Source organism: Stegodyphus dumicola, chromosome 7, assembly GCF_044657685.1.
Source record: "Stegodyphus dumicola isolate Sdum_Otavi_A_Nest chromosome 7, ASM4465768v1".
NCBI classification, from domain to species: Eukaryota; Metazoa; Arthropoda; class Arachnida; order Araneae; family Eresidae; genus Stegodyphus; species Stegodyphus dumicola.
In genome coordinates, this window is record NC_140774.1 from 95,596,703 (window position 1) to 95,620,282 (window position 23,580).

Sequence of the window (23,580 nt, forward strand, 5' to 3'; positions counted from 1 at the left end):
ATCAAATCCGCGAATTCAAGTATGTCATACTTCGAAGCGGTTTCTTTTGCTATATTTAATAAAATTCTCATATACAGTCAAAATTATTTGATTTTGTCATTAATTAAATTTTTATAGAATGTCATGCTGTATTGCAACACATACTGTTGAAGTTTCCTGCTACACAAGTTGAGTTTTCCAATTCGAATTTATTTAACACCTTAAAGAGTAATCACACTCTCCAGTTCAAAAGGCATATACAGTCATAATTTTTTGAAATACATTCAATTTAATTTTTATAGAATATCATGCTGTACACTGTTGAGTTTTCCTGCTACACTTATTGAGTTTTCCAATTTGAATTTATTTAATTAACACCTCAAAGAGTAATCATACTCTCCGAGTTAAAAAGGCACTGCGATTTGAAACATTGCCTTCAAGTTTTTCACTCCCAGAACTGTTAAAATTCGAAATTTTACGCTTAATGGAAATTTATTGTGTATGACAAAATACCTTACATTTTTTTTTTCTTCGGGTCAAAGTGATTTAAGTGAAAGCATTGGGAACATTTTTCTGACGGGGAATTTTACATGTTTTGCATAATAATGCAGAAATAAGATATGTAAACAAATCAACAAAAACTTTCTTCTCTAATATTTGCCTTTAGTCTAATAGATCGCAAATGTTTGACTAATGGAAAGCATGCTTTTCCCACAGCTGTCTCCACGCCCTCGTATGTGAAGTAAATAATAATTTTTTATATCATTAAAGGAACTATTAATATATTTAATTTTACTTTATTAATATGAGGAATAAACTTTTGCATAAAATTATTTAGAAGCTGAAATTTTAAAGCTTTCAAAAGTAGTGTACTTGAAAATATTTTCAAATAAAAGCATAAGCGAAAAGAAGTTATTGAATCTACGTATCGAAAATATGAAACTATTGAATAAAACATTAAAGCAAATATTTTTGTTGCATGTTTCCTTTTGTATCTTTCTCCTTCCATTTTGCATATGAAATAAATATTTTTTGTAGTATCCATCTTTACGAAAGAAAGAATATCAATGTGTTCGTTATTCACGCTTATAATTTAAAAATATTTTTAATATGTTTTAAGAATTAATGAAAAGAAGAAATACCTTTTCATGTTTATAATAAATAAACATAAAAATGTTATTTAAAACATATTCTAGTTAGACAAAATATCATTGAAAAATTTAAAAAAAGGTGTTAAGAATTTTTTGACGAATAAATGTTGTACATGAGGTAAGTACACTATGAAGCTCAGTGCAGCACATAGCGTCACTTATCACTATACCAGCTGGGTGGCCTATTTGCTACGTAACAGGTGAGACGCAAACAAAATTATATATATATATATTCTACTGAAACGAAATAACTCACAAGCACATTTAAAAACTGAATCCTAAAAAAATTTAAAATGGAAACATCGAAAATGTATCTTGAATAAATTGAAAATGGAAACTTTTAAAAAGTTATAGTTCAAAATAAAACTTTCATTTATTTATTTTATTTTATTTTTATTTAGTAAGTGATAGCTTGCAGCTTTTGCGCAAGTATTAGGCAATTTATTACAATTAATTAAATTGTTTACTTGCATACATGTGTATGCAAGTAAACAATTTAATTAATTGTATATATGTACATACATATATACATATAAATACATACATACATACATATATACATATAAATACATACATACATACACACACACACACACACACAAATATATATATATATATATAATAATTTATTTCCTAAACAGTATTGATTAATTGATTATATTATCTCCTAAGTATAATTAATTTATATATATATAATTTAAGAAAGGAGAGCGAACTAAAAAAGATGTAGTTGCGTTCTACGGGTTCGTGGATTTGAAGCGATTGACGACAACTCATGATGAAGATCAAAGCACAATTTATTCTTTAGTATTTCACAGCACAGTCCAGTCATCGAAAAACTACAATAAGCACGCTGAAACAATCAGCAACACAGCCTTTAGGCTACCTGGCTATAACCGGCGAAGATAGCTTCACGGCAAAGCACTTAAGTACAGCTCCCGACTCGGTCGATCACTCTCAAGCTAATCTGTGAACTCAAAGCAGTACTACTGAGCTCAACGCACTCAAGATGCTCTTCACGATAAAACGCTCGATATACTGCTACTCCACGTATAGGCAGGGTTTACATAGCTTTTGACCTGCCTTAGAGAACATTTTGGGATTGATCGGTGAGAATTCCTTCTAGACTGTTCTCCTCTGTCTATGGCATGTCGCCAATTTTGTCGCCCAATGGGCGACATATCATCTTGTTATACAATTATTTTTGGTACCGTTATATTGCGAAAAATAAACCTTAAAGTCAAGAGTTTTAGATTTATTTAATTTACTTATTATCACATGTCAAGTATCAGTACCTAAGTAAATGAATTCTGTAGCATCCTATATGTCACAATATGTTGTGAAATGAACTGAAGTAATAACTGGTGCGAGGCGCATACGTTCATGACGTCAGCCTGCGTGCTGAGTTTTTCGAATGTTTTGCTTGTAGACAGAACGAAAGCTGATCTCGGAAGAGTAAGACAGTTTTGATGAAAATAAAGAATGGCTTATTAAGATATTTTTGTCTTCATTCATCATAATGCACCCAGCCTCGGGTAGAGGCAGCCCGCAATTCAATGAACTGTTTTGAATACATTTTTATATAGTTTCTGTGTTCTCCGTAACACAAGATATAATATTTTTGTGATAAATGTAAGATAGTCCTCAGTTACAAACTTGAGGAATTCAGAAGAAAGATGGCGAACACAGCAAAAATACCCCTGAAATTCAATTAATATGCATTACATATTTAAAAAATAAACTGATGTAATTGAAAGCATAAATTAAATTATAACATAAAATAATGTAACGAAGAAAATGCACATTATACTAAAGATACGTTATATTTAAAAATTTAAGCATTTTTTTTTCTTAAGCTGAAAGCAAGTTTCGATGATTTCTAATGAATGCGATGAAACTTTAATCTGAAAATATTCTTTTTTTCTTTTTTTATGCAAAACTTCTTTTGATGTCTTCGTATAAATCGTCTTTGGACTTGTTTCGATATTAAAGTTTTCTCGTACATATAATTGTACTGTCCCTAAATTCTTAATTCTGATAATAAATAATTTGTTGTCTTCGTTAGTAAGCTGCCTTCTTTGCAGTAACATGACACTAAGTTTAATTCCTCCACTTTCATAATTATTTACTAAGAAAGGCCTATTGTTGAAGAAATTAGATTTAGGATTCGAATGAAGCAATCAGGTTGCAATTAACACAGCTCTCATTTATGCTGAAATCTACATTTTAGGTCATCTTTTATGTTCTGGAAAATATTTTTTTAATTTGCTTAACTGTATTTTTGTTTCATTGTGTTATAAAAAAATACATCAGCAATTAATCTATGCTATTAAATAAGGAAGAATCTGTTTGTATGTATGTCTGTACATTCCTCGCATTGCGGGAAAACGGCGATATCTAGAGCTGCCAAATATTGAACACAAGTAGTGTTCTACCCACATATGTGCGCCTCGAAACCAGAATTCCGAGTTTCGAATTTGTTTTTGACTTATTTCATATTACCTTAGAATTTAATGAATATTTAATTAATAAACTTAGCGATTTGAAATCAAGCAGTGGTAACACTGTTCGAAAAAGATCATTTTTATCTCTAACTCAGGGGACTGCTGCCATTCGGTAAAATGTAAAATATTAATCTTTCAGTTTCAGTCAACAAACTCCTCTGAAAGCATAGCGACTACCTGAAATACATTATTTTTATCTTCCACGCATTTGCGTCTGCAATTCAGAAAAGCGTACGATGTTTAACTTACGCTTTTCTGAATTTTATCTGTCGACTAACAAAGTGAGTTAGTATAACCAAGTGAGAGATTTAAAAGCAGTAAACGCAGTTCTTAAGAACATTTTTCTTCTTTATAATCTGATAGATTTAAATAAAAATGCATTTAAATCGTGAGATGTCTAATTAGAAATATAAAATGCTTTAATGAAACTAAACTAGCTGCTTACACGTGCTTACACACTAAAATCATTATATATATTTTTTATTTTTTATGATAAAAATTTTAGGTTGCTAGCCGTGAAAGCGGTTGGTCGCCTAATCATTTAGGTAAAAAATTATACAAAATATTACGTTATATTTTACAAAATAATTTCTGCCATTATGGTATATAGCAAGCATTTTGTTGTAAACTGCCGAAATAACGTGAAATTCCTATGTATCAACAAACTTAAATACAAAAATTCCGTTCCCATTTATGCTCCTTACTCAATTGAGTTAGTAAGGGCAATTATTATAAAAAATGAGCAGTATTATAACCAGAGTTATTGACTGTTTCCAAATGACTATAATCATCACTTCCTAGGACGAATTCCTTTTGCATATCTAGGATGATTTATACGTTCAGCGTCTAGAATGATAGTTACATATTATGAAAGTAGAGCATATTTCATGTCTTATTCCAGCTCGAGTTAATAATAACCCTCTACTGTAAAATAGCTGGCGGAGTACCTAAAACTTTAATCAATCAACTACTGCTGATTAACGGTGTCAGAATTCATTGACAAATGCAGATTCTATTGTAATTTGAGCTTTTGTTAACAAGTTAGGAAAAAATATTCATTACATTTTCATATTTGAAAAGGACAGTTGAATAATTTGTGGTGGTGTCTTAGCTACAAAAATCTTCTTGCTTTAGACAAAACACAGTTTATTTTGTGAGCACTTTACACTTTGACGTACACATTACATAAGAACATTGAAAGAAAAGCAAATATTTAGTTGCTATTTCGTTAGTACTACAGCGCACTGTCTATTTTTTATTTGTGGCTGTCAAAATAAACCGATAGGATAGAAGGCTTAACTCAGAATTGAACTCCTAGAGCTCTCTGGCCGGCCTACTGATGTTGAAGAGGCCCGCCTGCTAGAACTTGTAGAAGAAGATCAGTATACAACCACTCAAGAACTTGCTAAAGAGTTAGATATTAGTTTCATGTCCATTGCGCTATGCATCACATAAACTTGACGTACAAGTTCAATTGCTGGGTCCCGCAAGAGCTGAGATGACTGTGCTGACTCTGCTATCAAGGAAAAACGTCGAACTGAGTTCCGGCGCAAAACGGTAATATTCCATCAATATAATGCAAGGCGCCCATGTGTCTGCATTCACCGGCTTGATTCTATACGGACTCGAAAGGGATCTTTTGCCACACCCACATAAAGCCCCGACGTCGCTTCTTCGGACTTTTACCTTTTTTCACACGTGCGGCTACATCTTGCTGGTGCTGTTTCCATTCTGCACAGGACGTCAGAAATTAGGTTGATCTATTTTTGGACTCGTCACCAAGCTCTTGGGCCGAAGGCTTTGAAAATCTACCAAAACGTTGAAAGAAAATCGAAGATTTGGGTTGTAATTACTACTCGCAGCAAAAGTACTACTTTCATGTTTTTTCTTCTAACTTTATTAAAAACGTTTTTTGGCGAAAAACGTTCGTTACAACCAGACATTAATGATGATTATGGTTTCTGTATTAATCCACCTGACGTTAGTAAAACATACCTCTTTAGGCTTCCTATGTCCAGCACAGTATTTAATAGGCTAATCTGGCCGTTAATCTTCCATTTAACCGTTATAGCATTATACAGCGACGTAGATTAATATCTTTCACCGAGATAAAAGTATGATGCTATCATATCGAATTAATGGCATTTGAAATGTTATACCATGCTTGAGCGTTCTTCTTGAGATTAATTATTTTGTTCCAGCTGCTCGTCTTACACAAGCTGTGAGCAACTGCTTACATGATTTCTGCGGAAGAATCAACAGGAATGAGTGTTATTTGAAATATATGACGCTAGTCATGTCTTAAATGATCAGCGAAAGCATCAGGGTTTAGTTAGGAGAGACAAAAGAGATGACTTTCTTTTATACTTAATTCTATTATCAAAAGGAAAGGTGAAGGCAGTCAGATATTTTCATTTCATGCAAACTGAGAATATTTTATGCGAAATATGTGTCTGAGTAAAATATTTATATTAATATTATGTCTTTAAATAATTTTTAAAAATATTTATGTAGATTTTTGAAAATTTTATCTCACCGCTGTTAAGTAAATTTTAAAATATTTTAACGAAACAATTGTATTATAAAAAATTCTGTCAATAGATAAATATTTTTGACGCTGGCAATTTGTGAAATTTAAAGCTGTTTGAGCATTTCACAGCTGTTGGAGAAATTTTAATGGAAAATTATTCAATGTTGAATGAAACTATGATAATTTTGTAGGGTAACCATGATAACACTATAAGATAAAATCAGGAAAAGATTTCACAGTATGTATTTCTAATAATGAAGTTTTGGAAATATATTATCAGAGAAGTAGTAAATCTTTTACTAAATATTTCATAAAAATATTCGCATAATAAATTTTATAAAAAGCGCTCTATTTTAGAGGGTTGAGGTATTTATTGTTTATTCGACTAGTAGAATATGCGATATCCTGGAAAATCCAAAGGACGCAATATTCGAATTGATGAAAGTTGAGAAACATTAGGTCTATTACTACAACACTTTAACACATAATTTAGAAATACGCTGCATTCCAGTTAATAATGCTTTAAAAATACATCGCAACTAGAGAAACAATAAATTCTTTAGTAGATAATAGTCAGGCCATGAATCAAAAGATAGACCTTAAACCTCCCTAGCGCATATTTTAACCATTTCTTTGAGAACCAAATCGGCGAATAAATATCTTTCGTTTAACATGTATATGTGCCAAATAGATGTGATCTGTAATAGATAGGCTGAGATAAATGTATTAAGAAGAAGCAAAATGTATTCCGAAAAGCGATAATTGGCCATGTGTTTCAGATTCTACTAAATTCAGTATTTCACAAATTGAATTCAGTATTTTACTGTGCCTTCAAGATTGGTGCTAACAAGCACCAATCTTTGTTACAAAAATAGCATTGCAGGCGAAATCTGCAGAGCTGAAAAACGATATGATTTACAATTTAAGGACTGGGACAGGAAGTTATTTAACATTCTGGTCTAATTTAATACATTTCAATTTTGAAGTAGTCTAAACAATGTTCATGCACATCTGATCAAGCCTTATAAAACAAGTAATGATCACTTTTAAAATAAGCATATGAAAAATTAATTGATGTCATTTCTTTGTTCTTTTTCATCACAGCATAATGTTTAAGTTTTAGGTACAAAAGACTTCTTAATTAATGTGATGAAATTCTGGAAACGTTTACGGAAAAGATTATTTAAAAATTCACGGTATTTTACCACATTTATTTCTCACTTCTCCTGAAAAAAAAAAGCAAACCTTTGAAGTTCGCTAAATTTTTTGAAAAACTTTCTCATTAATTTAAATGCAATTAACGTTTAGTTATCTAGTAGAAGTGCTTGTCATTAATTTAACTGTAATTACTATGATTTCCTACCTTTTCTCTTGTCTTCTTCTTCATTATTAGCTTTGTATTTATCAACATGGCTGTATTTTGGTGCCGTAATTTTTACAAAAGTTTCATTTCAGTATCTTCATACTCTAATTCATTTTTTTAAATTACTTAAATGAACAACGTTATGGCTTGGAAATCGGAAAAATTCTACCTCCAGGGAAGAAAAGGATGCATAGACTTAAAAAAAAAAAAGCTTATTTTAAAATTTCTTAAACAATTTTTTTTCAATTCATTATCAATGTTTCAAAAAAGGTCATATCTATGTAACTGCCTTAGACTGAGACTGATTTCACCCGACATTTATTGGCCGCGATGAGGTATTCCTCCACCCCCATAAAGAGTTGAATTATAGCGCGTTAGCGATTTGGCTTGAGGAAGCAGGTCTTCTCTTCCATTTTTTTCAAACTTTTTTTGTGTTTTTCATCGAATGTTTCCAAAGCAGCGTAATAATTTTTAAGATACGATAATAATTTGTTTTAATAATGAATTTCTTTTAAAACGTAATTCATGCGGTTATATCAAGTGAAATGACAGAACTTCAGTTTCTGACGCTCTACCAAGCTCGATTCCAGCATTTGCGGAGCCTTAGACGATCAATACGGTTGGCACCCCTTGCGGGTTAAACATCTTAATAATCCAAAGCGAAATATGCCCTTAAGTTAGCTTTCACTTTCGACAACAACTTAGTTGGAGTCCTTCTAAAATCGGTACCATAGGCTGCCATCTATGTGAAACTGTGCTTATACTCTACTTGTCATAAAAATGACGCATGCATGCGCAGTAGCTACTTTTACGAAAAACTGCGTTACATAGAGATAGCTTTCGTTATGATTTAACCCCGCTTGTAAGTGGATTAAGTTTCAACGGTTAGAAACATATGACTTTCTGTTTTTGAGCTGGAAAAAGTTGCTGTTATTTTCATGGGTAACATTAGCTAGAGTTCAGCGAGAATATTGCTATGCTGGTTGTACATTAAGAAAATAGTATTGTATAGTTGGAGCAAGAAGATAACTTTGGGCATATGAAGAGTATTACAATAATTCAAAGAAGAACATTATTGCATCAGATCACATAAGAGCTCAATTTGAGTATTGCTAATCATTTATTCAATGTCTTATACATTCAACAAGTTATAACTGCCCAATCAAAAACTTTTGTTACTGTATGCTCAGCCTTTGCGTATGTTTAATCTCAATAGGAATTCGAAAAAGCATTTCACTGCAGCAATTATCTCTAAAAACATGAAATGTATAACATATTTCTACAAATATCTGCAGTTTCTTTCCTTAATCATTGCCAAAGTTGAGATATTTTCGTCTGCTTTCGCCTGTAGTCTAACCAGACAATCTATATTATTTCATGGTGTGTTTGATGTTAAGTTATTTTTAATGATATCGCTCTTAAAGAAGGATATCTTGAAACCAGGCTTTTTAATCTACTCATAGTTTGCAAAAATTGCTTTAAATCAGACTGGCCCTGCCCCCAAACAATGCTCATATACGACTGAAATAAATGAAGTTAAGGCATACCCTAACAAAATGTACTCGAATATAAGACTTCTAATGCATAATTGTTAATTAGCTTAAATCTCGTATACATATTAAGCCTCTGATATACGTATTTTGCATATTATTTTTCTCCTGCATATATTTATAAAATGGGCAATTTAAAATGAAAACTCATAACTAAGTTTATTATTGATTTTATAACACAGTAATCAGTGTACATTTCAAAATCTCCTTTACGAAGAAATATTCTTAAGAGCTGTGATATGAATATAAACTTTTACAAATTAAGCCACATGTTTTGAATATTATCTTCCTAGCTATCTCATTAAATCATCTTCCTTTATAGAGAGAAAAAGTAATTAAATTAAATATTCTATAAAGATGAATGCAAAAGTGCTGTCATGAATGCCAGAACAGCTCAGATATTTTCCCCTAAACAACTATTTCAAACAAAGCCTTTTATCTTATCTCGCATCTAAGGTATCGCCAAATTATTGTCACGAAATTCTTTCGTGAAATTTTTTTTTAGAGTTGCCTTCAATAGAGTCTTCTTAATTTCCTTTGCGTGCTATGTTTATTAAAAATATTGCAATTTCCTCCTTCTTAGTCTACATTACAAAGGCGTACAGAGAATACTAATTGGATCTTCAAAGAAGTGTAGGTCGGTCCATTTCCAAATTAAATTCACTGAAGTAAGAATTTTTATGCAAAGTGTTTCAAGAATGAACTTACTCATTTTAAAGGATCAAGTAAACTGCGTGAAGTTATTTTTTTCGTATATGTATTCTAAGACTGTTATTAAGTATGTTAACTAAGGTAAAGGGATATTTTTAAACAAAGTGCGGTTCTACATCTCATTCTGTATTCCATAATCCCCATCTGGGTTTTAGGAGAAATTTTTCTCTGATGTGAAATCAAATATCTATTTTTTAAAATTGAAATCCAATTTAAATGTATTACATCATTTCTTATCAGGAAACGGAAATTTGTTAGGAAGTGATAGATAATCTTATTTTCAGATAATGTGAATAATCTCATGTATGACCTATGTTTACCTAAATTAAATCTAAATGTTTTGTTCAAAAATTATATACTACGTGCTCTATATAACCTACTGTGTAACTACTACGAGACTTTTTAAGCTAAAAAACGTGACAATAAATTGTGCCTTACACAAATTCTAACAACGTATTCTTATGTAGTAATTCTGGTCTCAGGGTATTTTATAAATCTGGATTCCTTGATAGGAAATTGGTCATCATAATAGAGGTTAGGCTGCTGAGCAGCTATCGGTAATACTAGATAAGAGGAAGAATAAAGATCCATGCTTTCGCTTCCGGGTTGTACAGACAGTGAAACTGCTTTTCTTTCCTTCATGAGAACCTGGCCACTGGGCGGTCTGAAGGAAACTATGTTTAATAAAGTTTTGAAGGGAAGGTTATGATTGTTCATGTGCAAGCGGCTACCTTTGTAAAATAACTCTTGAATGAAAATAGACGCCAGTCTTTGTTATGCGCTGCATGATCTGTGATACAAACACAAAATGTAGACAAAAGTGTTGTTCATTGTGGGACACATTTTGTGTGTGCGTGATTTTTTTTTCTTTTTTTTTTTTTAAGTTTTTCCCAGGAAGAGGAAAGTACCCTGAGGTTTGATAAGGAAGAATGAGCGGCGTCTACTCAAATTTTTACAGAGCTATTATTGGTTGTGATAAGTTCGTTACAGACTAACATTCAAAACTTAATTTGAAATGACGCCTGGTTCCGTCAATCGTTGATATATGATTAATAATTAGGCGAGAAGTTAAAAGACAGAGATTTGGTTGAAAGCGGGATTAGAGTTTCCTTGAGCTGCTTGTTTTGAGTTGGATGTTGAAAGTTTTTGTCAGCTGCTAGTTTTGACTTGGATCCGGAGTTGGCGAAAATAAAGATAAAGCAAAAACGGAGGTAAATTTTCTTGGATTGGGATCAGGGTTTCCTTAAGCTACTTATTTTGAGTTGGATTATGAGAGTTTTTCTTTAGCTACTTGTTTTGAATGGCATGCGCAGAATTTTCTACTGGCTTTTTTTCGTATGAGTGGTGTTTAGCTGTTTAGCGCTTGCTTTGAATTAGAGACTTGAGCATATGAAAAAGAAAAAAAAAAGAGAGGAAGAGAAGAGAACGAGAATCCCAGCTGCCTTGCGTGATGACCAGCAGAACTAGATAATTTTACGTAGAAAAAGGAGGACTTGAATGTTAAACCTGCTGGTTCTTCCAACGTGAATACAGCATTGAGGTTACACCGAATTTATGAAACCCTGGAAATGATCATCATAAAATCTCTTTCGAGACTGTTTAATGTCGACCTTTCGAAGTTATGAGGCCGATACCTTTTCAATAGTATTTTTTTAATGAGAAACCGATGAGCGGGAACTACTAAAAATTTCCAGACTTAGGGATGCCGATTTTTCAAAATTATGAGTCCTTGGACGAAGATCTTCGTCTTTTTCGAGATTGTTATTCAATGTGCGTAGGAACATATGAGTGTGAAAGTGCAAAATTCCAGACATAGTGACTTTGAAAATCGGCTACCCACGGTGTGATGTGCCACGATCCGGACCTTGAAGTAATAAGAAGAGACTGAAATTTGACTCTCAGTGTTCGACAGAAAAATGACTCTCAGGTTAATTTCACGGAATCCAATAATGTAGGACTGTAAAATCTGCAGACGTAAGTCCTTCTACTTTCTCTCAGTATGTATTTGATTAAGAAATTTCAAATGTTTTGATATTTTTCTTTAGTTAGGACAAAATTCTTAATTGTGATTTTGTGTATTTAATATGAAAAATAGATAATTATGTCCTTTAATTTGTACAGCAAGGTTATGTTAGTATTTAGGTTATGTTTTCTGCGCCTGTCAGTATAGTTAAGAAACTGAATATTACATTATATTGATCGAACCTGGGTAGTACCTAATTACTATTATATTTGTACTAAACTGTCAAAATGTTCATTAGGCAGAATGATTTGGTACGTTGACGTTCATCTATTCCTCCTCTCATTAATTAACAGGCTTAAATGAGATTTTATGATGATCTTTTACAGGGTGTCAAAAAGTCGGTATATCATCAACGTTATATTCACATTGGTAGGACGGCAGGTTTAATATTCAAGTCCTCCTTTTTCTACGCACAATTATCCACTTCCGCTGGTCATCAAGAGCGAAGCCCTCATTCTCGTTTTCTCACCTTCCTCTCTTCTTCATGATGCTCAAGTCTCTCTAATTCAAAGCAAAAGCTAAATAGCTATACACCACTCACAGAAAAAAAAGGCAGCAAAAAAACTCTCCGCATCCCATTCAAAACAAATAGCTAAAGGAAAAAAATTCTCACCATCCAACTCAAAATAAGTAGCTCAAGGAAACTCTGACCCCATTCCAACAAAAATCTACCTCCTTTTTTACTTTTTCTTCATTTTCGCCAACTCCTCATGCAAAGTCAAAACTGGTAGCTGACAAAAACTCTCACCATCCAACTCAAAACAAGCAGCTCAAGGAAACCCTGATCCCGCTTTCAACCAAATCTCTCTCTTTTAACTCCTTGCCTAATTATTAATCATACAGCAACGACCGACGCAACTACGCGTCATTTCAAATTAATTGTTGAATCCTGCCTTCACTATTGCTTGCCATCCTGCCTTCACTATTGCTTGCCATACAGTCCCTCATCCAGGAGTTATGGTCTGGAGTGCCATTTCTCCTGATAGCCGAACTCCTTTGGTCTTCATTAGAGGCACACTTACAGCGCAGGGATACGTCGATGACATTCTGAGACTTGCTTTGCTACCGTTCCTTTTGCAGTACCCTGGCCTTATTTTTCAGCAAAATAATGCCAGACTAAATACGACACGTGTTGCTATAACTGCCTTACAGCTTGTCAAACACTTCCTTGGCCATCCAGCTCTCTCTCCCATCGAGCATGTCTGGGATGTGATGGGAAGGTGACTGCACCTGTCAGGAAATGTTGATCACCTAGCCCGACATTGGAGCAAATTTGGCAAGAAATACCGCAGGAAACCATCCGAGAGCCTTATCAGTCAATGCCACGTCGTGTGGCAGCTTGCATCCAGGCTAGAGGTGGGTCAACACCTTATTCAGCTCGTCATTTTGTAGCTATGTAACTCTGAAATAAATCATTCAATTGTTCTGAAATTTTAATCATTTTCTATTCTGTACGTAATCTTCCTATCCAACAAATTTTTGTCTCCATCGGACAACTTCTTCTTGGTGCGTCGATTTTTTTTGTTATAGAGTGTACTTCATTACTACATTCATCAATTTTCCCGATTTCCAATTGCATATCTGCATCATCTAAAAGATCTTCGATTTGATTGTCAAAAGATTTCAGCTTTCTGTCTTTGACTTGTAGTTGAGCTAAAAGGCTTTCTAATTCATCTATTTATGTAATATACTTTTGAATATGCTATTTATTATTTTTCGAAATGATGTTACTTCTTGAAATAACTCAGAGTTGAAAACACATTTTTAAATGACGTGCTGTTGGACATTCGGATTCTGCTGTTCGCTGTGCATCTTAATTTTAACGATCATTCTTATTGTTATTGTGTGCCGCAGATAAAATTAATTAAAAAAACAGCATGATGATCTAAAGAAAATTTAAATTGTAACTTAATTCCTGTTACTGACAGGGACATATTACCATTGCTACGTTTTACTGATAAATGGTTATCATAACAATTTAAAACTGCTAAAACAGAGCTTCATTAAGAGTTTCTAATGAAAATACCTTCATCAACAACACCTATTTATGTCGCAAATACTTATTTCCGTTAATGAAAGGGTACGTGTCACGCTGGTTCGAAATGAGTATTTTAATTACGTCTGTTTTCTACATTACATTTCTAATTAAATCTTAAGTCAACGCTCCAGGAGATAATCTCCGAAGCGTGTTTGCTTTTCGATTTGAATAGAATTTCTGCTCAGATTAAAAAGAGACTTTCTAATGCAATCTAAGGAGTAAGGGAAATGGTGTTATTAATGTCACCAGAAAAGCTCGTTAATTCTGTTAAGAAATGCACTAGTATCTTATTACAATTTAGAGACACTAATATGTTATTGCAATTTAGATTATTTTCTTCCGATATATGAAATGACTCAATTATTTACATTTTTTCATTAAATAACATTTATGACGACATGGAGTTTTCTTGCAACATTTAGTTTTAAATAACATAATTAAGGAGTTCTCTGCGGAGTAGTTCTTTTCTTTTCCGAAAACGCGGATGTTATCTCAGCTTGTGTTTTGCTGTGTAAAAACCTCTCAGTTGGCCAAAATGCTGTCCAAAATTAATGTTTACAAGCACACTTTTTCCAAGACGAGACGACAATAATAATTTTGCAGTCTAAATAGATTACGCTAGTGTTTAGACTAAGCCCAACTGAATTTAACCTTAAGAGTGTTTATAATATTCAATAAAATATTATAAATTATATCTAGAGGTGCTTCAGATTGCGTTAATTCGATGTATTGTTAATCATTAACATTAAATAGAGATGTAGATTATTAGAAAATACTTTTCTTTTAAGTCGTTGAGTTTATTAAGTGAAGTACAGTTTTAAGCAGGAAAATGACTTGAAGATTTTATGTCCCATCTAGCGACATAATCTAGCGATTTACAGCCATACAATTTTTATTTCCTTTTAGTTTCATCTACATCACTATTTGAGCAATAACTTAAATCACTGTAATATTTTCCAGACAACACTATTTTTGTTATTAATTCTTGCTGGTTTTTTCCCTACTAAAAATTGCCTCCAAACTTATCGTATATGCCTATTCACAGCATATAACAAGTCCTAATATCATAAAAAGCATTTCGCTTTCATCAGAAGTTTTCATATTAAAAAGAAATACACGAATTCAGTTACAAATAACAAGGCCCAACCATCAATTGCTATCCAAGAATTTAAAAGTGTTTGCTTATTATCTTAATTGTTGTCTGGTTGTCTGCGCTAGAATTGCTTTAAATAAGTATTTCCAATCTTGTCCTTAATATACAAATTTATTAAATTTTCGTGCCACTGAATTTTTGGGATGATAGATGCAAGTGTTTTAAATTTTCTATTGTTGGAATAGCAAAACGAATATGAACTTGATAAAACACCGAGATAAATGCGTGAACCTAATGCAGTATATAGGCAAACAAGTAGATATACTTGGTAAAAAATGGGAATTATACTCCCAGAAAAATTTATGAAAATGTTATAGTAAAGAATAATAAAATGTAAAATATTAGTTATAAATGTTATTTAATGCTAAATTATTAACTGTAACTTATATTGTACTGGAAAATGATTTTTCGCCAGATGAGAAAAATGAAATAGATATTTATATAAATTTGGGTTTTCAGTATGTTATCTAAAAAACGTGGCTGGAGCACTACGAACGTTTCATCCGTAGTTTTCAGATTATCAAGAAATACTAAAGGCTATATGAGCTTGTGGCAAAAATACAAAAGTTACTTTTACCTTCGAGACGCTCGTTAAAACCATGGATACTGCTCATATACCGTCGTAGAAGTTTGTTTAGGTTCCGAAGAAATGTCTAAGAGGTTATATTATGCAACTGATAACATAACGTAATAAAACAATGACTAATATTTGAACTCTGCTGCCATCAAATATATGGCACTGACATCCCATAAAGAGCCTTAATAAAGCAAAGCAATAAATGTTTAGGAAGGCCTTGGGAGGTAAAGGAAAATGATGCTGAAAATTATATGATGTTAAATGTTGCTCTCATTGTAAGATTACATATTTAACGCAGAGAATTTCGTAATTCAGTGCATCATTTTTTATATTTAATATTATAAATTATTCATATGAGAATACATCATTAAGTTTATTCCATGATAAAAATTTTGAAAATTTTTAAGAAGCAACATAAAAAGAAATTAAGTGTGGTTTTGTTGTTGTTGTAAGAAGTAAAACCTCCGGGCCGAAACAAGTTCAGCCATCAGGCCCTAACAGGGGCCAACCCGTCAAACAATAACGGAAAACATCGAAAATTAGGTGTGGTATAATGAAACCTCTGTAATAAGCCCATTTACGCTTCTAAGAGGATTTTAGTCTTTTGTGAAGGTGCTGTTGGTAGAAAATATGACAGCTGGTGATATTCAGAATCATTATTTAAATATGTTCTCAGTTATATTGATCATTTTCAATAGTTGTAATTCCAGGAAGATGATCTATGCGGATTGTAAGATTACATATTTAACGCAGAGAATTTCGTAATTCAGTGCATCATTTTTTATATTTAATATTATAAATTATTCATATGAGAATACATCATTAAGTTTATTCCATGATAAAAATTTTGAAAATTTTTAAGAAGCAACATAAAAAGAAATTAAGTGTGGTTTTGTTGTTGTAAGAAGTAAAACCTCCGGGCCGAAACAAGTTCAGCCATCAGGCCCTAACAGGGGCCAACCCGTCAAACAATAACGGAAAACATCGAAAATTAGGTGTGGTATAATGAAACCTCTGTAAGAAGCCCATTTACGCTTCTAAGAGGATTTTAGTCTTTTGTGAAGGTGCTGTTGTTAGAAAATATGACAGCTGGTGATAATCAGAATCATTTTTAAATATGTTCTCAGTTATATTGATCATTTTCAATAGTTGTAATTCCAGGAAGATGATCTATGCGGAATTTTCATGGGAATATAATCTTGTAATGTGTTGCCATTTTACCAATGTAATATGGCGGGATACAATTATTTTAATAAAATTTAGTAAAAGGAAAATTTTTTATTTAAAAAAAATTCTTAATGCTTTTTCCTTTTTTCTAAAAGTTCTCATTTTGTGTAATGTAATACACAAAATGAGTACACGACGGTACATATGTTTTCGTGTTCGTATTCAATAAAAATTCCTTCTTTAAATGTCAGGCTTAAATGTAAGCTACTATTTCACTACATGTTTATAAGATATATACTAGTTTAAGAAATTATAATTAAAGCCTTGTTATATAGCATGCTGTAGTAGATGTGTGTAAATGTTTAAATCCTTTTTATTACATATTGTTATTTTCTTATTTTAATTTCCTTCATTTAATATATTTGTTTTTTTTCCCCTATACTTTTGAAGTGCTGTGTATTGTTTTATTTAGTTATTAGCCCAAATGGGCTATTAGTCTCAAAACGGGAATTTTGCATCAGCCGTTATAAACGGCTGTATTACTTTTCAAATTGTTGCCAATAAATAATATTAGTCTGCATTATTTTTAAAGAAATTAAATAATGAAGAATCTACACGTATGTACGTATGTTTCTCGCATTCTGGAAAAACGACGGTATCTAGAGCCATTAAATTTTGAATAACGTAGTTCTTCACCTGAACTTGTGACCTGGAAGCCCAAATTTTATGTTTTATATTTTGTAAAACTTTAATAAATTTTTGATTAACATACTCAACGATTTGAAAGCGAGCATTGGCCACGTTATACAGAATAAAGCATTTTTATCTCCAGCGCGCGAGACTGTCTATTGTAAATTCTAAAACTATGCTATTTTTAAATATTTTGTGATTTTGCTGTTGTTTAATTTTATGTGGTGTAAGTATGAAGAATAGGATACTTAATAAATAAAGTTAACACACAAAATGTTAATAATAAAAAGACAAAAAAATATTTTGAAAGTCTTACTAAGAAAACGGAATATTGATATGATGAACTGAGAAAAGACTGAAAAATACAGAAAAATGCACGCCAATACATAACACTGAATCGGAAGTTCTAAATATATGCTGCTATGCTGTGATGCTTAATAATAAAGTTTAAAAGAAATAGGTTAGCAGGCGTGAGTGCAACAAGAGACTGGTAGAATGCGAGCTCCACGGAAGAGTACAAAACCTTAACAAATGATATTTAGCTGTTCAAAACAAAGTTAGATAAATTGCATCTTAAAGTTAACTCTGTGTGAATTTGAAAATTGACGATACTTAACTGTGTGTTAAGAAAAAAATAGCTGAACAATAGCTTTCTCCTTGAGGTATTTGCAGCTATTTATTGCACTGTGTTTGTTAATTTTTTTATTTATAAATTGTCAATTTCTTCTTATTTACCTGGAGTTATTATTTAAAGAGATACCAACGAAACAGTAGTGCGCAACAATATTTTAATTTTTTGAATTATTGTTTAGTTTCTTTACCGTGCAAAAGCACTTATTAATTTGCTTCATACATGACATAGAAATAAAATTTCGAATTAGTTGTAAAATTTTAATAGTTGGACTCCCAATTTGAAACGTCTTTAGCTTTTTTTTTATGCTCGCTTATTCATTCTAACTTGCTTATTCATTCTATTTCCTTCTAACCGCTTATCAGAAAGAATCTTCCATTAATTTTCATGCTATACATTTTGAAAATGTTGAAAATGAAAAAGGAAATAAAATAATGTAAGAAGAGAATAAAGATTAATTGACTAATAAAGGCGTGCTAAATTGTTACTTTAACCTCAAATCTAAATTTGTATAAGCGTAGTAATTGAGCATGGTAATTAAAAATTTGCAACTTTAGAAAAAAATCATTATTACAGACATTGCAATTTTTTTCTTTTCTGTTCAATATTCATTTGCAGGCTAAAATTTTAATATTTACCGTAGATATCTGATTAATATCAACAGAAATGGCTGCCTTTTCCAACTTTCTTGCTTTATTTAGAACATTCAATTTTGGTATTACAAGCAAAGCTGTTTTACAGTATACATTTCTTCGTTGTCTGATTTTTTTTACCCGATGATATCTTCACTAAATGAAATGTTTCAAAACACTTTTATCAGAAATTTCATTCGAGATTATTCTCTGAAATGATCTGGCGAAATGAATGCTTTGATGGTTTTGCTCATGGTTATGTAAATACGAGGCAGTTTCCAATACTGAAACCGCCACATTTATAGCCATAGTATGTTTTAATACGCAATGCCGAATAGTGAATTATATCCTTAACAAAGTTCTCGAATGGACTACAGACTTTTAACGCCGAAATTCTGCGGAGTTTAAAACGCTTATTTGAGGCTTGAATTTCACAGCAGAGCTTCAAGCTTTGCCATTCTCTACAGTATTGAATTGAAAAGAATGGTTATGGATTACATAAATGTAATACATAGTCACATCAGTATTGTTAAAATTTTGTAAGAAGTAGAAATTTTTCTAAAATGGTTTGTGAAAGAGCTAGTGTTTGCTTTTAATTGTCTGCAGTACATAATATTAATTTTATACTTTGGAATCACTTCATTCAAAGCTGGATCATTATTCTTAGGTTTGAAATTTCTCTCAATGAAATGAGGGATAGTGATTTTGTAATACGTTATATCTGCTAACAAACTTCAGTGTAAATGAATACTAGTAATTCTGCTAAATTTAATTAAAAGCTTCTCGAATTTTTGAGTTTTCGTAGGAAAGTAAACTGTACACATTTTACTAAATTAGAAGCATCTAACAAAATTATTTTACGTATTTACACAGCCTTAAAATAAATATGATGTTAAACTAGCTTGTGAGAAACATCTACATAACTATTATTTACCTCTTAGTTCTTAACGGAGATGACATAAACATGAAGATATAATTTAGAAAGCACCAATGCTTCATGAAATCATTAAATGCACTAGAGAAACTACTTGGGTTCAAGTTGTGAATGTCGGCATACGATATCGTTCGCTCAAAGAAGTCGCATATCATTCATGATTTCAAACAGGAGTTAACTGAAGTTAGCTGCTATGTTTTATTGCTCATCTGATGAAGAAATTCTGAGCTCGAATATCGTCTGAGACCCAGTTCTCTGCAAGATCAGATTTTCAAGTCTCTTAATTTTTAATTTTTAAATTCGTTCTTCAAAAGAAATTACTGGTCTTAATCTATTTCGCTGTAAGAGTGTTATGGAATTTGTACATGGATTCTTTATTTCACTATATAGTTTTTTACTACAGGTGTGATCACAAAATGTTCATTCGATAAATATTTTAAAATGAAAGTTTTAGAGCCATTAATACAATGAATAAATTTTGCAAAGCTCAATGTATTTTTAAATTCTAAGCCACATAATTTTCTACGGACCACTTGCTTCCTAAAGATTATCTGTTCTCAAATCTAGATGAATTTATACATTGCACATAACTTTATAAATTCAGAGTTCTAAATAACATTTAAAAACCATTCTTGAGTTTCATGAAAAAGTTTTATTAATATCTTCAAGTATTTATATAATCCAACACGGACATTATATTGTAGTTTATTTTTTCTTTAATCAAAATATTTCTTTTGAAGCTGGTTAAAACCTTAAATTTAAGGTCTTTGTTTCTACAGAGAAATAAATTGGAAGGCTTACAAAGTATCGATTTACGAATATTCTACCTACTGGAATTACTGAAGCCATATTTCTTTATTTATTTATAATATGCCGAATACGCTTAATTACAGGAATTGAGAAAAACTAGACAGATAATAGATAATACTGGCTGCTGACAAATTAATTTTAATTTCTTTCTGCATATTACTTTCTCAGTTTTACACCCCAGAAATCTCTCGGGAAATAGCTTTGTCACTGGTATCAGCACAATGTGAGGTCATATTGATTTTGCAAACATACCGTGCCAAACGAAAAGAACAGTTCTGTTTGCTAACCAAAGCATTTAATATAACCATTAATATTCCAAAAAGGTCTTTATTTCTCGATTTTTTTCCTTTTATGTCTGGTTTTAGCCGTCTTCTAAAACCTTCGAAATTTCATTTTGTAACTTATTAGATATTAGAACATACTCAAGAATAAATTAGAATGCATGAACGCCGAAACAGGTTTCACAGGTTTCATATTGATGTTTCTGCAGCCACTTATGAAAAGAGTTTATTTTGCTGTTCGATAATGTAATTAATTTATTTTCAATATATTGTTAAACATGAACTGGCATACTGAAAGGAAACTCTAAAATGCCATTCATATCATACTCATTCTAAAACTACTACACTTACAAAGAAAATGTGAGTCTAATCAAAATGATTGACACAATTCCAGATGAGCACCATATAGTAACTATTAATCATCTATTGGGTTAATATGCAACATATAAAAAAATAAGTTTTAAAATTTTACATTACCTTCAAAATATTGATTTTTTAAAAAAGTGCTTTTGCTGCATATAAATCAATCAAACTAGACTCGATTACTTAGTTTATACAACCTCCTTGATCACCGGATAAACTAATAAAGTGAAAGAATAAATGTATTTTTAGAAAGAGTGAGATCTTAACTTTTGCTAAAGATAGTTTAAACTGGTTATTTTATCGTCTGCATACCAAAACGGAGTTATTTCAATTTACTAAGAAGATCTTCTACAAAAAAAAAAAAAAAAAAAAAAAAAAAAAAAAAAAAAAAAATTGCTTCGAGATAGAACAATGTTATAACAATACATTTGTAGCAAATTAAGTAAATCTGCTACCGAAGCCTTAAAGATGATTCGAACAGTATGATCATGCATCGTTATCAAAAACACATTAATTTTAATTGAAAATCTGAAAATGAGGGAAATTTGTGCAGGAAAACTTGCTATGAAGATTCGCTGGGATAACAATTTCTTAAAGTGACTCATAGCGGAAGATTAGACCTGGTGTCTACAGTACGACCCAGAAACAAAAGGACAAAGTGCACAGTGGAAAGGACTCCTATATATATATATATATAAAAAACTATGGGGGTCGAAATCAAAGTTAAGGTAATGGTGACTGCACTTTTTTGGTTGCAGAGGACTTGTTAACCATGAATTTGTACCTGAACATCAATCAATTAATCAATATTTTTACCAAAGGGGCTTTTGCGATTAAGAAACAGGATGTGGCGAGTTAGGAAGGAACTTTTTGATTCTGGGCAAAGGCTTCTTTTACACTATATAGCTAGGCCCCATACATCATTAACTGTACAACAGCATTTTGCTAAGCAGTCACTTGCAGCGACAAATCATTCACCATATTCTCCCGACTTATTGCCAACTGATTCTTTTCCCCTTTCTGAAGTCTAAAGATAGCAGTGAAAGGTCAGAAATTATTGAATGAAGGAATTGGTGTTAAATCAAAAGTTACGCGTGTTTTGTGAACGGTTAAATCGTTAAATCCAAACAAACAGTCAATGAGTATGCCTGCTTGTCGCAGTTGAATCCGAGCGTTCCTGCCACTGCGCAAGAATACAAGATGTGACACACACACACAAAAAGAAAGGGAGACTGGTCCAATAAATCATTGTAATTACAGAATCAGTTCTCCGTGACATTATCACCTTCAAAGTAGTCCCCCTTCAGCATTCACACACTTCTGCATTCGGTTCTGCCATTGCTGGTAATATTTCTGGAACGAGGTTTTAGGAAGGCCCTTCAAGAGATACTCCGTTTTTGCCTGAACCTCTTCAGCTGACGTAAAATGAGTTCCCTTTAAACAAGATTTAACTTAAAGAAATAAAAAAAAAGTCGCATAGAGCAAAATCAGGCGAATAAGGAGGATGCCGCGTCACAGTAATGTGTTTGCTGGTCAGAAACTGCTTGACAGATAGGACTGTGTGAGCGGGTGCATTGTCCTGGTGTAACAGCCATCCATCACTCTATAACTGTGGCCTTTTTTACCTAATTTTTTCACGAAGTCTTTTTAGTACTTCAGTGTAGTATTGTTGATTAAACGTCTGACCACTGGGAACCCACTCAATCATTACAATATCATTAATGTTGAAGAAGACAATTAACATTTCCTTGAATTTTGATCTTGACGTGCTTGCTTTGTCCATTTCCCTTGAATTCCTCTTTGTCCCTTCCATTTTAAATGTTTCCGTGGCTGATTTTTTAAGTTTCACAAGAAACGTGATGCTGATTCGCTGTTCGGTTTTTGCATTAGACATTTTTTTCGGCAGAATGCAGTTGCACATGTTCACTCAATGTCTCAGTAATCTCAATTGGTGTGATCGGTTAAGTCGAAACTGGCCGGCTGGATAGAGGAGGTGTGCGGAATGACGTCCCCAAAATAATTGTTACCAACTCTACTCTTTTTTCAAGCTACGCACTTAGTCTCTTTTTGTGTGTGTCACACCTTGTATACTCGTACGTAGACTATTTCAGGAAGGTGACTGGTAATGAAACCGGATGCTCTGGAAAGGAAATAAAATAATACAAGGATTCGAATTGTTTCAGCATCTACTGGCAAATAATTTACTCGTTTAATATTTGTGGGCCAATTTTTACGTTTTTCTGTAGTTCGCATATGGTGTTTATCGCTATGGCCAAAACTTTGTTACCGATTTTTATACTACTTCATGATAAGCTATCTATTTCAAAACTAGTACACAACTGTTTGTGAATGATAACATGATGCGGCGAGTCAAATTTCATAAAAAATTCGGATTAGGGTTTTTAAATTTAATGTTAAAACGAGTAATTCAATGATAGTTTAATATCTTCCCGCAAAAAAATGAATTAGATGCAATATATTTTTTCTTAAGAT

At 32.1% G+C, this 23,580-nt stretch overlaps 1 long non-coding RNA gene across 1 annotated transcript in view; it reads left to right on the forward strand.

Annotated features, from left to right (window-relative positions):
- The window catches only part of LOC118195386 (uncharacterized), a 59,995-nt gene that overhangs the window by 14,537 nt on the left and 21,878 nt on the right, over positions 1 to 23,580 (forward strand). The gene's annotated exons all lie outside the window — the stretch shown is intronic.